This window comes from Brassica oleracea, chromosome C8 (genome assembly GCF_000695525.1).
Source record: "Brassica oleracea var. oleracea cultivar TO1000 chromosome C8, BOL, whole genome shotgun sequence".
NCBI lineage: Eukaryota > Viridiplantae > Streptophyta > Magnoliopsida > Brassicales > Brassicaceae > Brassica > Brassica oleracea.
Genome location: NC_027755.1, coordinates 17172676 through 17190317, shown reverse-complemented (window position 1 = coordinate 17190317; position 17642 = coordinate 17172676). Strand labels below are relative to the sequence as shown.

The 17642-nt window shown below is 27.9% G+C and overlaps 1 long non-coding RNA gene, 1 other non-coding gene and 1 pseudogene across 3 annotated transcripts; 2 read left to right on the top strand and 1 right to left on the bottom strand.

The window, feature by feature from the left end:
- Nucleotides 1-1267, top strand: part of LOC106311234 — a 3760-nt pseudogene extending 2493 nt beyond the window's left edge.
- Nucleotides 1268-1688: 421 nt separating this feature from the next.
- Nucleotides 1689-1762, top strand: TRNAI-AAU. The gene has a single exon. It is a non-coding gene; the product is annotated as a tRNA-Ile (tRNA).
- A 3047-nt stretch (nucleotides 1763-4809) lies between these two features.
- Nucleotides 4810-6018, bottom strand: LOC106310336. 2 transcript variants are annotated; one of them, XR_001263765.1, is made up of 4 exons: nucleotides 5785-6013; nucleotides 5592-5685; nucleotides 5355-5440; nucleotides 4812-5247 (listed from the first exon to the last, which is right to left on the bottom strand). It is a non-coding gene; the product is annotated as an uncharacterized LOC106310336 (long non-coding RNA). The 2 variants fall into 2 exon arrangements; XR_001263764.1 differs by having other exon boundaries at nucleotides 4810-5247; nucleotides 5355-5685; nucleotides 5785-6018.
- Nucleotides 6019-17642: the final 11624 nt, after the last annotated feature.

The following is a 17642-nucleotide window of genomic DNA, read 5'->3' as shown; positions in this document are numbered from 1 at the left end:
GAGGAACTAGTGTTTGGGGTTTCAAAATCTCGAATGTTTTTTTATAAACGGATAGATCGATGGATTTATGTCCAAAAACGCATCGATCGATCACTAAGATGGACCAAAGCGTAACAATGTGATCGATCGATGAGATTATACCATCGATCGATCGAGGATATCAAGTGCTCCTCGGAATTTCCTCGGAATATTCCGAGGAAATTCCGAGGAACTAGTGTTTGGGGTTTCAAAATCTCGAATGTTTTTTTATAAACGGATAGATCGATGGATTTATGTCCAAAAACGCATCGATCGATCACGAAGATGGACCAAAGCGTAACAATGTGATCGATCGATCAAGTGAATATTCCGAGGAAATTCCGAGGAACTAGTGTTTGGGGTTTCAAAATCTCGAATGTTTTTTTATAAACGGATAGATCGATGGATTTATGTCCAAAAACGCATCGATCGATCACGAAGATGGACCAAAGCGTAACAATGTGATCGATCGATGGGTATATGTTCAAAAACGCATCGATCGATCACTAGTTCGTCGGAATTTCCTCGGAATATTCCGACAGATTGATGTTTCCTCAGAATTCCGTCGGTATATTCCGAGGAAATTCCGAGGATTTCATTTTCCGTCGGAATGTCCGTCAGAATACCGTTGTTTTCTTGTAGTGACCTTCTGGCTTAGAGAGTCAAGTCAGTGATGACTCCCGTCTCAAGCTTATTTTCACAACTTTGATGGATCAAGCATGGCAAGATCTAGTAGATGAGGTAATATAGAGCACATCCTGACGTCATAAGCCTTTTTAATGCTCTATATTATACTCGCTTTTTTATGTTTTGGTTAAAATTATAAAAATGAAGAATTTTTTTTTTAAAAAATTATTAATAATATAAATTTAAAGTGATTTAATCAATTATAAAGAATGCAATAAAAAATTGTGTCAATTAATTTTCAATAAAGTCGAAATTATTTTAAAACATCAAATTTGAAACAACAAATCTCTTCTATGGAAACATATATAATAATATATATCAAGTTGACAAATCATTTTATCATCTTTTTGGTGAGTTTGTAAAAGGGTTCAATAGAAGAGGATAGAAGAGATGCTTTCAACATTCCGTTGTACCTTAGAAACACTGAGGAAGTCACGGCTGCGATAGAAAGTTGTGGTGGTTTCAAGATAGAGAAGATGGAGTTACTGAAAATAGCTGACCCTATGAATGCTAGACAACAAGAGTTTATTAAAGATCCGGATTCTTACGGTCGAGCCATGGCTAATTTGGTGCAAGTTGCTCAAATAAAGCCAAAGGTTGAGGCCTATCTCGGTCCTAACCTGACCAGGACGTTTTACGAACGGTATGCAATTGGAGCTGCTAACAACAAAGAATTTCTCACGAAGAATTCTTTCTATTCTATGATCGCTGTTTCAGCGATTCGGGTTTGGTATTAATACACAGATGCTTATGTCAAATGTTTTATGTCTACAACATCGTTTGACGGATACTAGCTGAAATAAGTGATTAGTAGACTGAAACCATATTGTATTTCAGATATATTATAGCGTTGTCGTTTACTTTATCACTACACTATGCATTGATGCAAACAGCGGGAGATGAAATAAATCGGCAAACCCTCACACTAATTCTAATAATAATCCAACTATCCAATAGCTTCCTACACTAATACAGAACGTAACGGCCTATTAGCTCAGTTGGTTAGAGCGTCGTGCTAATAACGCGAAGGTCACAGGTTCGAAACCTGTATAGGCCATAGTTTTTTTAGTTAAAACGCTATTTTCACAAAACGTTTTGTCAGTAAACGTCTTCGTCCCCTATGTCTCATATTGAGAAAAAGTTGTATTTAGATATCAAACAAGAGGCTTCTTGTCTCGTTAGGATCAAAACCTCCGCTTGACGCACCTCAAGGTACTTTCATGACAAGCTTGACAGAATCATATGATAAGTGGTTTTGGGTGGATTTCGTCATACCTCTACGGATTCAATACGGTAATGTTGGATTCCAAAGTCATTGCCTGAATTCAACCATTGTTTCCTTCTCAAATTCCGTCAAGTACATACAAAGGGTCGTCGCAAGGCATCGTGGTACCGGCTCTTCCGCCGCTTCTACTTCTATACCTTTATGGTTGATCGTCAAGAGCATCACCTCACCTCCGCCGCATCGCCTCATCATCCCAATCCCTTCCGAGCGTTGCTGGTACTCAACCGACACATGCTTTGGTCTGAACCAAAACCATTTATGGAGCTTAAACTTGCCGATTGTTATAAACTTGAGCCACCATTCCTCCTCCAAAGCATCATGTCTGTCCACAATCCGCCGTCGCCCCTCAGTGAAAAGGGTTCACCTAGCCCAAAGCCATGATGTTGTGCTTAAATTGCCATTATTTGTACATCCATCACAGGTCAATAGAGTTTTCATTAGCTCTGATTTTGTCACTGGCGCTATTCGGTTTCAAGGTCCATCCTATTTGTTCGTCAACGTAAAATCTAGGATTTTTATACTCTTCGGTTCTGTTGAGATTCACATAGTCTCTTCGTGGAGCCTCGATGTTGGAGCTAGAGCTGTTCATGCTCGTTCCACCTCCTTCCAAACTTTGCCGTTTGGTCTAATCAACGTCGGTTCCGACTACTTCATGCTCATGGTAGTAACCTATTCAGGGATACATCTCATGCTTCCCACGGTTCTCCAATGGACGAGCAAGACTCTCTCGTTTAGCTTTGTTATCACTTGTTTTATGTTCTGTTTTATGATGTTCATCAAACCGTCGAGGATCCCCTCCAGTTCCTATCTTGTTACCGATGAGCATAGCTCCGGATGTAATAGTTTAAACTCATTTTAGATTTAATATAATCGTATGTGTTACAAAAAAAAAAGATATCAAACAAGAGTGGAAAAGATTTTGGCCCACAGAGCGAAGATCAAACCCATGAGCCATTATTAATACGGCAGCATTTCATCAAGCGCAGAGATTAATCCACAGAACGAAGATCAAAACAATGATGAACATGAGCTAAAAGGACTGGGAAAATCACAATTTAAAAAACGGATTCAAAACCGCAAAGAGGTATAACATAAGTGGAAACAAAAATTATGATTAATAAGCATCAAATCAATGATGAACATGACTTTTATGAACGGATAAAAAATCATTATAAACAACCGGATCCAAAACCATATCGCAAAGAGGAGAAACATAATTCTGATAAATATAAATCTAAACACCCGTGAGTTTATGATGAACAATGATGTACATGACTTTAAAGAACAGAATCACCTTAGCATCCAGGAGGAGCATCGCATTTCTGGCTTCCTAAAACCTGAGCACCTTCACGGTGGATGGACGTTGAGGATGAATAACGTCCAGACTTCAGATCAGCAAAAATAGTAGATAAGATAGCTATTTTTCTAAGAACAAAGTTTCAATTGAAGTAGGATTGCGGAAGATGCTGTTTATGGGAAGAAGACATACCTTTTTATAGGTTAAGTTTCACCGCCTGGAAGGAAGAAGATATGTATTGAATGATGAATCGTGGGTGGAGTTGGTCCAAGGAGTAAAGAACGATGTTAATGGCGCTGAACACTTAACTACATAACGTAACAGAGACGATGAATCAGAAACGAAACGTCATGAAGGAGACCGAGACAATGATTCCAAGCAAATATTTGAGACGTACAACCTCGTACAACCTCCATTGGAGCTTGACCTAATCTCAATTTCAGGGTACGATCAAGCGGAGAAGACGATGTTGAGAATATCGTACCTATTAGTTTTGTTTTATGAGCCCAAATGGCTTCCTACAGAGCCCAAATTGTAGCTAAAGCCCGTATCAATTCAATTAATGAAACGCAATGTCGATGATAGTGGACACGTGTCGATACTATATGACTTGATTTTGTGACCAGGGATAACTCTCTTTTATATATATAGACTAGGGTAAACCCGCCTTACGGACAGACGGCATGCGAATAAAATTAATAGTACAAATTTGTTTCATTTTAAGTTAAAATAAAATTAAGTTTCGTAATTATTTTACAGCAACTTTATCTATCTATTTTATTCTTCATTTTGTAAATTATAAACTTGTATAATTATAATAAAATTTTAAAATATAATTATTTACTTATAAAACTAATGATTTACGCGATATAAAGAAATAACTTATTCATTATAACTAAAACTATTTTAAGACAGATAAATAGACAATATGAAACTATTGTTACTATTTATATGTATACATGTTTATTAGAATCTTATATATTATTATATATGAAAATGAAGTTACCCATTACTTTGATCAGAATTTTTGAAATAAATATTACTGACTAACTTATAAAATATAATTCTTGCAATAATTTTATCATACATAATTATATTATTGTATATTGATTGTATTTTATTATTGAATAAAATTATTTCTTGTAAATTAATGTTTACTAATTTGCAATGGGCTTTAAAAAATTGTAATTTTTTAGGAGATCCCCAAGTTGATAATTTTCTCTAACCGAATAACATAAAAATAAATAAAAGTCAACTGCTTAAAAACCTTGTAGCCAAACCAGTTTTCCACGCATTAGCTACTGTGTTGATGAAAAAATTTCATTTAATATTGAGAACAAAGTAGAGCTAAAATGTGATCTAACATGTTATTGCAAAATGTGGCATGCTATGGAATCAGCAGAATCACCTCTTCATCCCAGTCTCTCCATTCCTTTGTTAAATCAATTTTAAGAAATTTAGAAAATCACACAACAAACCTGAATAGATTGTTGTATACTTTAACCTTCTACATGAATGAAGAGCTTTGGTACTAAACTCATGCATAGCATGGGACTTGCAGCAATAAATAAGAGAAACTATAACAGAATAGAGAGTTGCAAGAATCATATTCATCAATGTTCATTGATCTCTAGATTCGGGTGGTCACTTTATTAAACATAAAAGAACACTTACCCTTCCAACAATCTAAAACTGACTATTTATTTTGATGTTCACTGATTATCAACTAACTCTTTGTTTCTTCTAGATCTCACAGCTTTATCACACCCAAAAAAGCTCCACCAAGCAGCTAAGCTACAGCTGATACAACACAATTCTTCAGAGCACCCACCAGACCACATTCAAAATCTGTGAACTTCACCCTTGGGTGATTAGTAGTCTCTTTGATGACCTTATACATCTCTGCACCTTCAGCGGTGTCTGCCTTAAACAAAAGAAAGAACTTGAAAGGCATATGGAGCTGCACGGTCAGAAGCTTGTGTTAAGTGGGACAAACAGTAAATGTAGGGTTTGGTTTCCAAAGGGTGACAATTGGATATATAGAAGCAAAAGGTGGAGACCAGGAACCTGAATATAATGAAGTCTTAAGTGAACACGAGAGTTTTAAGTAAAACATAGAACCCAGTCGCTTGTATATGGGAAGACGATGAACACTGGAATGAGGAAAATAATAATAAACAACAGATTCAAATCATATTGCAAAGAGGAAATATACAAAAAGAATAATTCTGATAAATATGAATCTGATCACCATGTGTGTTCAAAATAATGATGAACATGAGTTTTAAGGGACGGGAAAATTACAATAAACCGGACACGGCTGGTCCCTCATTGCCTTGATCCTCCTCTCCTCCGTCGCTACCGCTTTCCTCCTCCTACTGTACCGTACTCGTCCGGTCTTCAAATCGAAAATAAAAATTGTTGCTTTAGCCAATTTACAGAAAATAAGTTTAAACAAATGGAATGAGGAGATGGTTCTCATAGTAGGAAAGGTTACCTTTTTATAGTCGAGGTTCCACGGCCTTGCGTGAAGATCGCATTCAAGGTAGATCGTGGATGGTGGATTTAAGCAGATGAATCTGTAACTGATAGCTTCTCGGATTGTTAGGAAGAAGATGAAACAACGCCATGGAAACCTTAGGTTGAGATTAGCTCTCGAATGGGGGAGATGAAGAACGTGTTGATCCCTAAATCAGAAACGACGCGCTTCCATAACAATTGGAGTTACTATTTATCCGGGTTGGGTTTCATTAAGCCCGAATACACACTAAAGCCCAAACGAAATGGACACCAGAATAAATGAAACTCAGCTTAGTTTAAGTGGACACGTGTCGCACTCTTCTGCACCTAATTGATGACATGGAATCCCATCCGGCATGTCTAAGAAGAGAGGAAGCTGTATTTTATATATAAAGACTAGATTTTATACTCACGCTACGCGCAAATCTGTATTAATAATTTAATTTATGTTTATAATAAATTAAAAACTAATTATTTAATTTATTTATATAATTTCTTATCTGAAATATGATTTGTTGATTTTATTATTTATTTGATTTACAACTATACTCTCTTATTAGCTATTTAGTTATTTGTATTTATAAATGTAATAATTATATTTATAAACATATTCATAATTTTTGAAAAATATTAATTTTTATTTTAAAATATTATATAAATTGCTTGATGCATGTAAACTTGTAATAAATTATATTTTATCATACATTTTACATATATTATATTTGTATAACATAAACAATTGAACTATATGCATAATATCTAATTTACATTTTTATTTATTGAATTAATAATATTGAGAATCTAGAGTATTAAATTTATCTTCTACTTTATTCAGTTGATTATTTGTATTGTAGTTAAGCTTGTATGATCGTATAATATATTATAATATATTATAATTTACTTCCTGGTATAATAGTTAATATTTGTTTGTTTTGGAGTTTAGATGAAGATTTTTAAGATTCTTTTAAAACTATTACATGATTTTGATAATTGTTTTTTTTATAGTTGCTAAATGCTGATGATTATTACAATATATTATAATTTACTTTTTTTTTAAATGTTCAAAATTTGTATGTTTTTAATTTGTTGATTATAATACTTAGATATTATAGTTATATTGATAAATTCATATTGATTGTTCTTTCTATCATTTTTATGTTATCTTTCATGCTAATTTAAAAATCACGTGCTTTTAGTTTTTATGGTTCTAATTGTTTAAATATCTTGCATTTTTAAGTTAATTATTATATTTGTCAGATATTTTATGTTGATTTTCGAAAATATATTATATATTAAGTTAACATATATATAATTCTTTGACTTTTGTAAATTTGCCATATTTAAATTGATTTATATTTTATTTTGAAATAAACGATTTTTGTTAATATTGACTTTTTAGAAATAGCAAACTAAAATGTTGATGTGTCATAATAAGATTGTTGGTTTTAAATCCTACGTGGATGCCTTCAATGGCTTATAGCCTCAACTTTTATATAGTATAGACTAGATTTTATAGTCGCGCTACGCGCGAGTCTGCATTAATAACTTAAAAACTAATTATTAAATTTATTTATATAATTTGTTATCTGAAATACGATTTGTTGATTTTATTATTTATGTTTATTTATAGCTATACTCTCTTATTAGCTATTTAGTTATTTGTATTTATAAATGTAATAATTATGTTTATAAACATATTCATAATTTTTGAAAAATTCTAATTTGTATTTTAAAATATTATATAAATTGCTTGATGCATGTAAACTTGTAATATATTATATTTTATTATATATTTTACATATATTATATTTGTATAACATAACGATTGAACTATATGCATATTATCTAATTTTGCTTTGTAGTCATAAAAACTTTACAATTAATGTGTGATTGTTATATATATATATATAAGATAGTATAATATTTAGATTTAAAATTTAATCATTATAAATATTTTGATGAACTTTAGTTAATTCTAAACTGCCTTTGTAAGATAATATAGAAAGTAAAGTAAATATAATAAATTTAACAAATGTTATCTAACATTTTTATTTATTGAATTAATAATATTGAGAATTTAAAGTATTAAATTTATCTTCTACTTTACTCAGTTGATTATTTGTATTGTAGTTAAACTTGTATGATTGTATAATGTATTACAATATATTATAATTTACTTTATGGTATAATAGTTAATATTTGTTTGTTTTGGAGTTTACATGAAATTTTTTAAGATTCTTTTAAAAGTATTACATGATTTTGATAATTGTTTTTTTTATAGTTGCTAAATGTTGATGATTATTACAATATATTATAATTTAATTTTTTTTTAAAATGTTCAAAATTTGTAAATTTTTATGTTTTTAGTTTGTTGGTTATAGTACTTAGATATTATAGTTATATTGATAAATTCATATTGATTGTTCTTTCTATCATTTTTATGTTATCTTTCATGCTAATTTATTGTTGGTGTTCGTTATAAAATTTATTTAAAATCTTAACTAACTTATTTGACATGATTTTTTAGGCTCTGTAGTTTTCATCTATCTTATAAACATTGTTCTCTAAATATTTTTTCGACATAACTCAACAGAGAGCTTCTCAATAAGAATTCATCATGTAGTTTGAAATTATTCTCTAGTATATCTGGTATTGTTTGGTGTGATGCATTTTTTGTCTATCAGATTTTGTCTTCGACTTGTATGGTTACTTTCCATCGCGGATGTTTTTTGTTTTCATTCACTGTTATTCTTCATTCATTTCAAACCCTATATTTTTTTATCTGTTCCTTGTTAATTTTTTGATTTGGATATTATTAAAGAAAATATATTTGATATTGATTTCTAATTTATTTTGAAAATACACTTTTTGAAATTTTATTTTGAATAGTATATTTTATTTTGTGTTCTTGCAAGTTAAAAATCGTGTATTTTTTATATTTTATTTTATTTTAGTTAATTTTATTGTTAAATTTCCAAATATTTAGTATACATATAAGTTATTTCCATTTTAATGATTTATTTATTAGTTTGCCTTATTTGATGTTGAATTCTATTTTGTATTGAAATAATTAGTTTTGGAAATTTTAACATTTTTAAAAATAGTAAACTATAATTATGATTTTTCATATTTTTATTGATCTTTTATAATCCTATGTATATATTCTTAATGACTTATAGTCTCAACTTTTATATAGTAAATAAATGATATTTAGCGTATTTTTGGTGTTTTAAAAATATTATGTGAACATTTTCAATTATTTATACCTTCATCTTATACATAATAAATGTTATATGTGAATATTTTCATTATCATATAGCCTAAAAGTTGAAAATCATAAGTTAAATTTATTTACTTATAATTTTTTGAAAGTCTTGCATTCTTAAATTAATTATTATTTGTATTTATATTTTTATGTTAAATTTTGAATAATATTTTATATATTAAGTTAACTTATTTATAATGTTCTACTTTTGTTAACTTAACTAATTTGATATTGGTTTACATTCTATTTTGAAATGAACAATTTTGGAAATATTAATATTTTTGAAAATAATAAATGAAAAAAATGATTTGTCAAAATATATATGGCTATACATATAAATTTATTTGAAATTCAACTAATTTATTAGACGTAATACTTTCGACCCTTTATTTTTTCATATTTTTATAAATATTTTTTTATCACATATCATTTTCAACCTATTTTGTATGAGATCATTTTAATTTTATGTATTATATGGAACCTAGAATTTTATCGGTGATATATATTTATGAGAAGTCATCATGTTGGTTTATTTTATTTTTAATGAAATAATCTATATAAGATGATAGTGTTGATTACAATTTCAAAATTTTGATGAATAAATAAATTTTTGAATTTTTTTGATTGAAAATAATCAGTTTAAATTCTTAAATAATATGCTTTTTAACAATATGTGTTTCACACGAGTGGATTATTCTTATATATGGTTCTTCTAAAGTAAATGTTTTGTAAGTCAAAGAATAAATTGGCTCTGTAGAGAAGAAAAAAAAAGTGAAACCAGCCATTGTTTTAATATTTTCTTAAACCATGTAAAATCTATTATAAATTTAGATAAATATTTATAGTCTATATACAACTACTTTATAAATAATCTAGATTAAATTTCGTGTTAACTTTCTTCTATTTTTATTAGCCTCGAATTTTTTGATATTAATTATATATGATATTTTATGCTTTAACATACTTAGAACACAATTTATTTTATTAATATCTTTGACGTTCTTTCGACATAATGTTTTTAAAAATAATCTCCCCTATATTTTTTTATTATTACTTGATATGGTTTGATTTTCTTTAAAAAAATATATATTTTTTCTGAAAATCTTGATATTTTTAAATTATATGTGTAATTTTTTAATAACATGTAGTATCAACTTTTAAAATAAGTGTGTTTTAAATTCTTATAGTTTAAATTCTTGAAGTTTTATGTTAAGTTTCCAAAAATTATTATATATGTCAAGTTAATTTGTTTTAATGAGTTTTAAAGTTTGTCTTAATTTATATAATTTTTTTTCAAAACAATTTTTTCTTGAAATTTTTTGATATTTTATTTTATCTCATTCCAAAAAAGACTCTTATCACATCCGATGTGGTCATCAGCCTTCCATAAACTATTACTGAAATCAAAGTTAATCATCTTCCTAACCTCACAGAGGGTGCAACAGAGGCAGACCTAGGCAAAATATAGGTGGGGCAAGTGCCACATGCAAAAAAATTTTTTTCTCATTAGTTGTATTGAAAACCAAGGACCTTAAATGGCTTATAATCTCCAATGCCCCCATACACCTTTGGTTACGACTTTTTTATTTAATTAATTATACCCCATGTTATGAAATTTGCTAGATCCACCCCTAGCTGCAATGGATTCAGTCCAAGATCAACCGGTCTTATAATTTCTCAAGAAGCGTCACAGTGCACCACTCATCTGTTCTCACATCCATTACCTTTAATTGACACACTGAGTTGCAGTTTAGTTGTTTATAGGCTTCTCCTGACAGTTTTTTCTTCAGTTTTTTGGCTTATTCGTTGTTAAGCTCAAATATAGTAATCAATGTTTTGATTTGCTGTACTGTCTCTGTGTAACATAGCCATTATGTTTCACTTGTATTTTTTGTTTCCTTCGCCAAAATAGGAGCAAATCTCTTAGCCGCTTCCATTTTTGATCTAAACCACATTATTTCTTTGTTTCATTTCCTTGTGCTGGAATTATAATAAGAGCAATCTAATCAAAGAGATCATTTGCATATATATAACTTGATAACATGCCATTGAAATTAATTAATTGGAAATTTAGTTGAAACCTCTAATATTAATCTTTAGTCTAGTTTTCTATTTTCATCATTTAGTTTTACATTACTTAAAGTCTTGACTACAATGTATTAGTTACATTACTGAAAATCTCTACTACAATGTATTTTAGCAATTTTCATACAATTGCTGACAACTCAAAATTTTAATTTTCTTGAATACGTTGAATATAATAAAACAGTTTTACGTAGGGGTTTAACTAACTCATGGTATCGACCAGCCCAATATAAACAATTTCTTTTGGAAATATTGATTTTTGAAAATAGTAAATTAAAATGATGATTTGTCATATATGATTTTAAATCATATGTGTTTTAACTTCTTATAGCTTCGTTTAAATTTTTATTTTATTTTATTTTTGTAAAAAATGTTAATTTCCAAAATAAAAATTATATATAATTTTCTTAAAAAATCGTTAGTTTATGTTATTTCTATATATTTCAAAATTATATGTGATTTAAATTATTATAGGTTTCATTTTTATTAAGTTTAGTATTTTAAATATATATTTTAAGTTTTTGAAAAATCATATATATCAAGTTGATTTTTGCTTTATTTGTATAGATCTTTATTTTATTTTGGAAAATTATATATTTGGACAATTGACATTTTAAAAATAGTAAACTAAAATAATAATTTAGCATACTATAATTGGTTATGTGGACACCCTCCATTGCTTATAGCCTCAACATATTATAAGAAAATTATGTTTTTTGTTAACATTACTATTCTGCTTTTCATTTTCTATTTTACTATAATAGATACCATTTTAAAGTAAATTTTTAAATGTTAATATTTATTTTATTAGTTTAGATTATATATATATATATACAATATTAATTTCGTTTTATTTTATTTTTTGGAGATATTAACATTTTAAAAATAAAAAGATAATCTGTTTTTGCTACTTTAACTATTTTAACATTAATTTCCATTTTATTTTTGTATAAAATGTATTTTAGATTTATTATATCTAAGAAGAAGTATTTTTTTGTTACTATTACTATTTTACTTTTGATTTTCTGTTTTACTATAATATTTTACCATTTATTAAAGTAAGTTGCCAGATGTTAATATTTTTTTTTTAATTTAAGTTAAATATTGAGTATTAATTTCTCTTTTCGAAAATATTTTTTTGGAAATATTAACATTTAAAAAAAATAATAAACCTATAACTTTTTTTTATGTTAATGTTCCAAAGATTTAGTTTATATATCAACTGTCTTCTACTTATTCATTTTGCTTTAATTATTTACTAAATTTAATAATCATTTCTATTTTATTTTGAAAGAAACATATTTTGGGTATTGATTTGACATTTTTTTGCTTTGACATTTTTTACTGCTTTAAAATAATATGTGGATATTCTCAATAATTTATAGGCTCAACTTATATATATTATATATTATTTGTGAATATTTTCAATAGCATATAGCCTAAATTTTAAAAATCATGTATTATAAATTTATATAGTTATAATTGTTTGGAAGTCTTGCATTTTAAATTAATTATTATATTTTATAATTATTCTATATTAAATTTCGAAATATTGATATAGATATTAATTTAACATATTTAGAATTTTTTACTTTGTTAGTTTACCTTATTTGATAGTAATTTCTATGTTATTTTGAAATATTGACATTTTTGACACATCATTTTTAAAACTAATAATTATCTTTTATTAGCCTACTTTATTAGATAATAAAGTACTTGATAAGACCAACTGTATTTGTGTGATTGCATGTGTTGCAAACTAAGGATGTGTCTGCTTGCCTTAGTTTACATTTACACTTAGTGCATGCAATGAAGTACCAGCCATATTGAGGCAAGATGTCCACGATAGTAGCAAAACAACAAAAGGTGCCTGTCTGTAACAATATATATATTTTTGTTTTGTTTTGAATATATGTTAAATTTATTCAAAAGAAAATAGCTTTTTTACAACAAGTGCATCATTTATTTTTTGTTTAAAGTTGGCACACTTTCAACATTGTTTATAAAGAACTCAAAAGAAAATCATATAGTGGCAAACCACCGGGATAAGCTTCCAGCATAGTTTTGATCTCCCAATTGTTGAATAGAGCAGCATCGGTTCCTTACGTGACGATCCAAGAGTTTTCCAAGTTCACTTGCTGGAGTGGCTATTGCACCATGTTTTCTTTCATTTCTTTCTCTCCAAATTGAGTGAATGGCGGCTTGAAGTGTATAACGAGTGAGGAAGTTCGTGAGAAAATCACCGCTGTTATCCATGATTAAAACCAAGAGCTCAGACCATTTCGAAGTGAAAGAGGTCTGTAATAGTCCACTCATAAGAAGAGACCACACCTCAGACGAGTAGCTACACTCAAAAAAAATGATCCCTTGTTTCTTGCGACGCACGACAGAGAATACAAGCTGAGTTGACTCCTCTGTTCCATGTTTGCATTCTATCACCAGTAGCAAGTCTATTGTGGATTGCGATCCAGTGGAAGAAAGCGTACTTTGGTGTATGGTGCTCGAATCACTTCCCAAGTGAATTTAGTTTTAAAAACCGGTTTCTACTTACCATCTGGTTGCTTCCAAAGAGATATATCATCCTCATTCAGCAGTTTACTCCTTTGATCTTCAATAGTGGTTTCCACTTAACAATAATGTCACTGTAAGAAACAGATTTCTGTAACTGATTTAAAGGAAAAGGAATCTTTTTTTAATACTGGTGGAGTGTCATTTTGGAGGAATTGATGAAGTTCAGAAAGTGTAACAGTTTATGGCTTTGTAACCTCAGATGTTGTAACTTCGGAGTCTTTCCCGTTTTCTCTCAGCCTTTGAAATCAAACATATGTAACATAAATTTAGACAGTTACGATATTAAATAACACAACTAAATATGGTGAAGTATATTCATGTGAGCGTACTTACCATGTCAAGTAGCCAGTATTTGGTTCAATATCATTGTCGAAAAAAATCCTTGTGGAAGAAGTGGAGGACAAACAAAATACGTCTACACAATGCAATTTAAAAGATGATATGGTTAATAAATTATATTACTTTAAAGGTCAGATAAGCAACAATAATTATGTGTGAGATTACGAACCTCTAAATGTCCGTGGGTTCATTGTTGTAGCGAGAAACACCATAGGTTTGTCAACACTTTCCATCAGTTTCTTTTGAAAATTGGCAGCAACGTTACCCCAAAGTGTTACACGAACAATAGGCCCACTGAGTAGAAAACAGAGAAAGATGGTGAGTAAACATTGTATTTAAGATTAGAAGAATATGAACTCATTGGAAAATATGCTCACTCTTTTAATTGCAAGTGAATGTCTATTCTCTTATTAGTCACACCATTGTTGAAGTTTTCATTGCTGACGAGAACCAGCTTTCCAAGGGCATCTATATAAAATTGTTATGTCATAAGAACTTGATTATAAAATCATATATATTTTTATATGGACGGCAGTAAAGTTTTTACCATATAGATCTTCGTTCTTGTTGACCGCTTCATTGAACTCAGCATAAGAACGAATCCTAACGTTTTGCCTCTCAATATTATGGCCAGCATGATCTGTGGGTGCAAGAACTGTATGATGGGTGAACTGAATTAAGAACTTGTGAGAAGTCACCTTGTAACTTGTTTTGTTGTTGATGACCAAGAAGTTCTTAATCTTATAGATTACACCAGCTTTTAAATCCTCTTCATAGCACCCTATTCGATTAGCTGGTATGAAGGCATGGATCGTTGTTCCCTGTAAAAAAATTGTGTCAAACAACATACAACCCAAAAGTTACGTGCTTGTCTAAATAAAATTTTTATACCTTTTGATCAATAAGAAATAACTCAAAGCCCAGAAGCAAATCACCCTTGTTGATGTTACGTGCTTCCCAAAAGTGAACCACTCTAGCAAGAACTTCATTCTTATTAAAACCTTTTCTAAGATCATCGAAAACCAAAGAAGTAGCGAAGCGACCATATCGCTTTTCTCTTTTCAATATCTCTCTCTCTTTCTCAATGTAAAATCTTGAAAACTTTTAGAACTTTAGACAATTATTTATAGTCACCCAATACTTCATATATTAGAAAGTTTCTTATTTTATGTATTAAGTGAATTTACCTTTTAGATGTTTTAGTTTATTGTTATTCAACTACTTTAACATCAGTTTTCCATTTTTTGTATTTTTGTATTTTTGTAGTATTTCTGTTTTGCTTATAATTTTCATATATAAAGGCAATATAGTATTTAAGGATATTTTATTATTTTTTAATTTTGATTTTTAAATCTAATAATTATATATCGACATTAAATATTAAAACTTCTATTTTATGTTAATATTCATAAATTTGGAAAGCTGACAAAAAAAGGCTGACCAAAAAAATACATAAATTTGGAAATCATGACATTTTTAAAACTAATAATTATCTTTTATTAGCCTACTTAATTATTTAATAGATTTTTTAAACTATTTATTTAACGATATTTTCTACTTTTTAAATTTTTATTTTTAAATCTAATAATTATATATCGACATTAAATATTAAAACTAATATTTTATGTTAATATACATAAATTTGGAAAGCTGGAAAAAAACTCACCAAAAAATACATAAATTTGGAAATCATGACATTTTTAAAACTAATAATTATCTTTTATTAGCAAACCACCATTGTTGATGTTACGTGCTTCCCAATAGTGAACCACTCTAGCAAGAACTTCATTCTTATTAAAACATTTTCTAAGATCATCGAAAACCAAAGAAGTTGCAGAAGCGACCATATCTCTTTTCTCTTTTCAATATCTCTCTCTTTCTCAATGTAAAATCTTGAAAACTTTTAGAACTTTAGATAATTATTTATAGTCACCCAATACTTCATATATTAGAAAGTTTCTTATTTTATGTATTAATTATTTTATGTATTAAGTGAATTTACCTTTTAGATGTTTTAGTTTATTGTTATTCAACTACTTTAACATCAGTTTTCCATTTTTTATATTTTTGTATTTTTGTAGTATTTCTGTTTTGCTTATAATTTTCATATATAAAGGCAATATAGTATTTAAGGATATTTTATTATTTTTTAATTTTGATTTTTAAATCTAATAATTATATATCGACATTAAATATTAAAACTTCTATCTTATGTTAATATTCATAAATTTGGAAAGCTGACAAAAAAAAGCTGACCAAAAAAATACATAAATTTGGAAATCATGACATTTTTAAAACTAATAATTATCTTTTATTAGCCTACTTAATTATTTAATAGATTTCTTAAAATATTTATTTAAGGATATTTTTACTTTTTAAATTTTTTATTTTTAAATCTAATAATTATATATCGACATTAAATATTAAAACTAATATTTTATGTTAATATACATAAATTTGGAAAGCTAACAAATAAAAACTCACCAAAAAATACATAAATTTAGAAATCATGACATTTTTAAAACTAATAATTTTCTTTTATTAGCCTACTTAATTATATAATATTTTTTTTAAAAACTATTTTTTGAAAACATTAACATATTTAAAAAAATAATGTGTCATAATCGGATTGGTGGTTTTAAATTCTACGCGAACGCCCTCGATGGCTTATAGCCTCAATTTTTATATAGTATAGACTAGATTTTTTACTCGCGCTGCGCGCGAGTCTGCTTTAATAATTTAATTTAATTTTGCAATATTTTTTAAGAAAAAGATGAATTTCGTAAAAAATATTTTTATTAATATTATTAAAATATTATTTGATTTCCTATTTACATTTTTTTTATAAATTGTTATTTTTGAACTTAGCTATTTATTTGTTTGTATTATAAAAGTAAAATTACTGTTACTAAAGTATTTATAGTTTCTTATAAGTACATAATTTTAATATCACATAGATTATACTATGTTATACACTACTATGAATACTTTATTAATAGTTAGTTTTATTTTTTAATAATATTAAGATAATATAATAGAAAATTGTTTTATATACATTTTTCTATGAAATTTATTTAAAGTGTGCTTTATTATTTTTCATAGTTAAGTTTTTATACAATTTTACCATTTAAATAACTAATATTTAGATATCAGTTTGTTTGTATACGTAAATGTATAAATGTATTTATAAACATGTGTATATTGTTTCTTAATAAAAAAATTAAAAGCGTCATATAGATTGTTCCATGCTTATTAACTAATACAACACTGTTATAAATATTTTATTATAATTTTATATGTATTTCTATTTGAATGACATAAAAGATTAATCCTTATGCAATATATCTAACTTTTTTGTATTTACCAAATTTTTAGAATGAATGTATTATTATATACTTATTTTATGCATATTTGTATTTAAAATACTCTTATTTAATTCTTTTAAATGCATATCTAATAGTTTTATATGTATATTTAGGTCTAAATCATAATAAATATTTTGATGAAATTTAAATAATAGTAACTATCTGTTTGTTAGATATAAGAAAAGGAGAATATATATATATATATATATA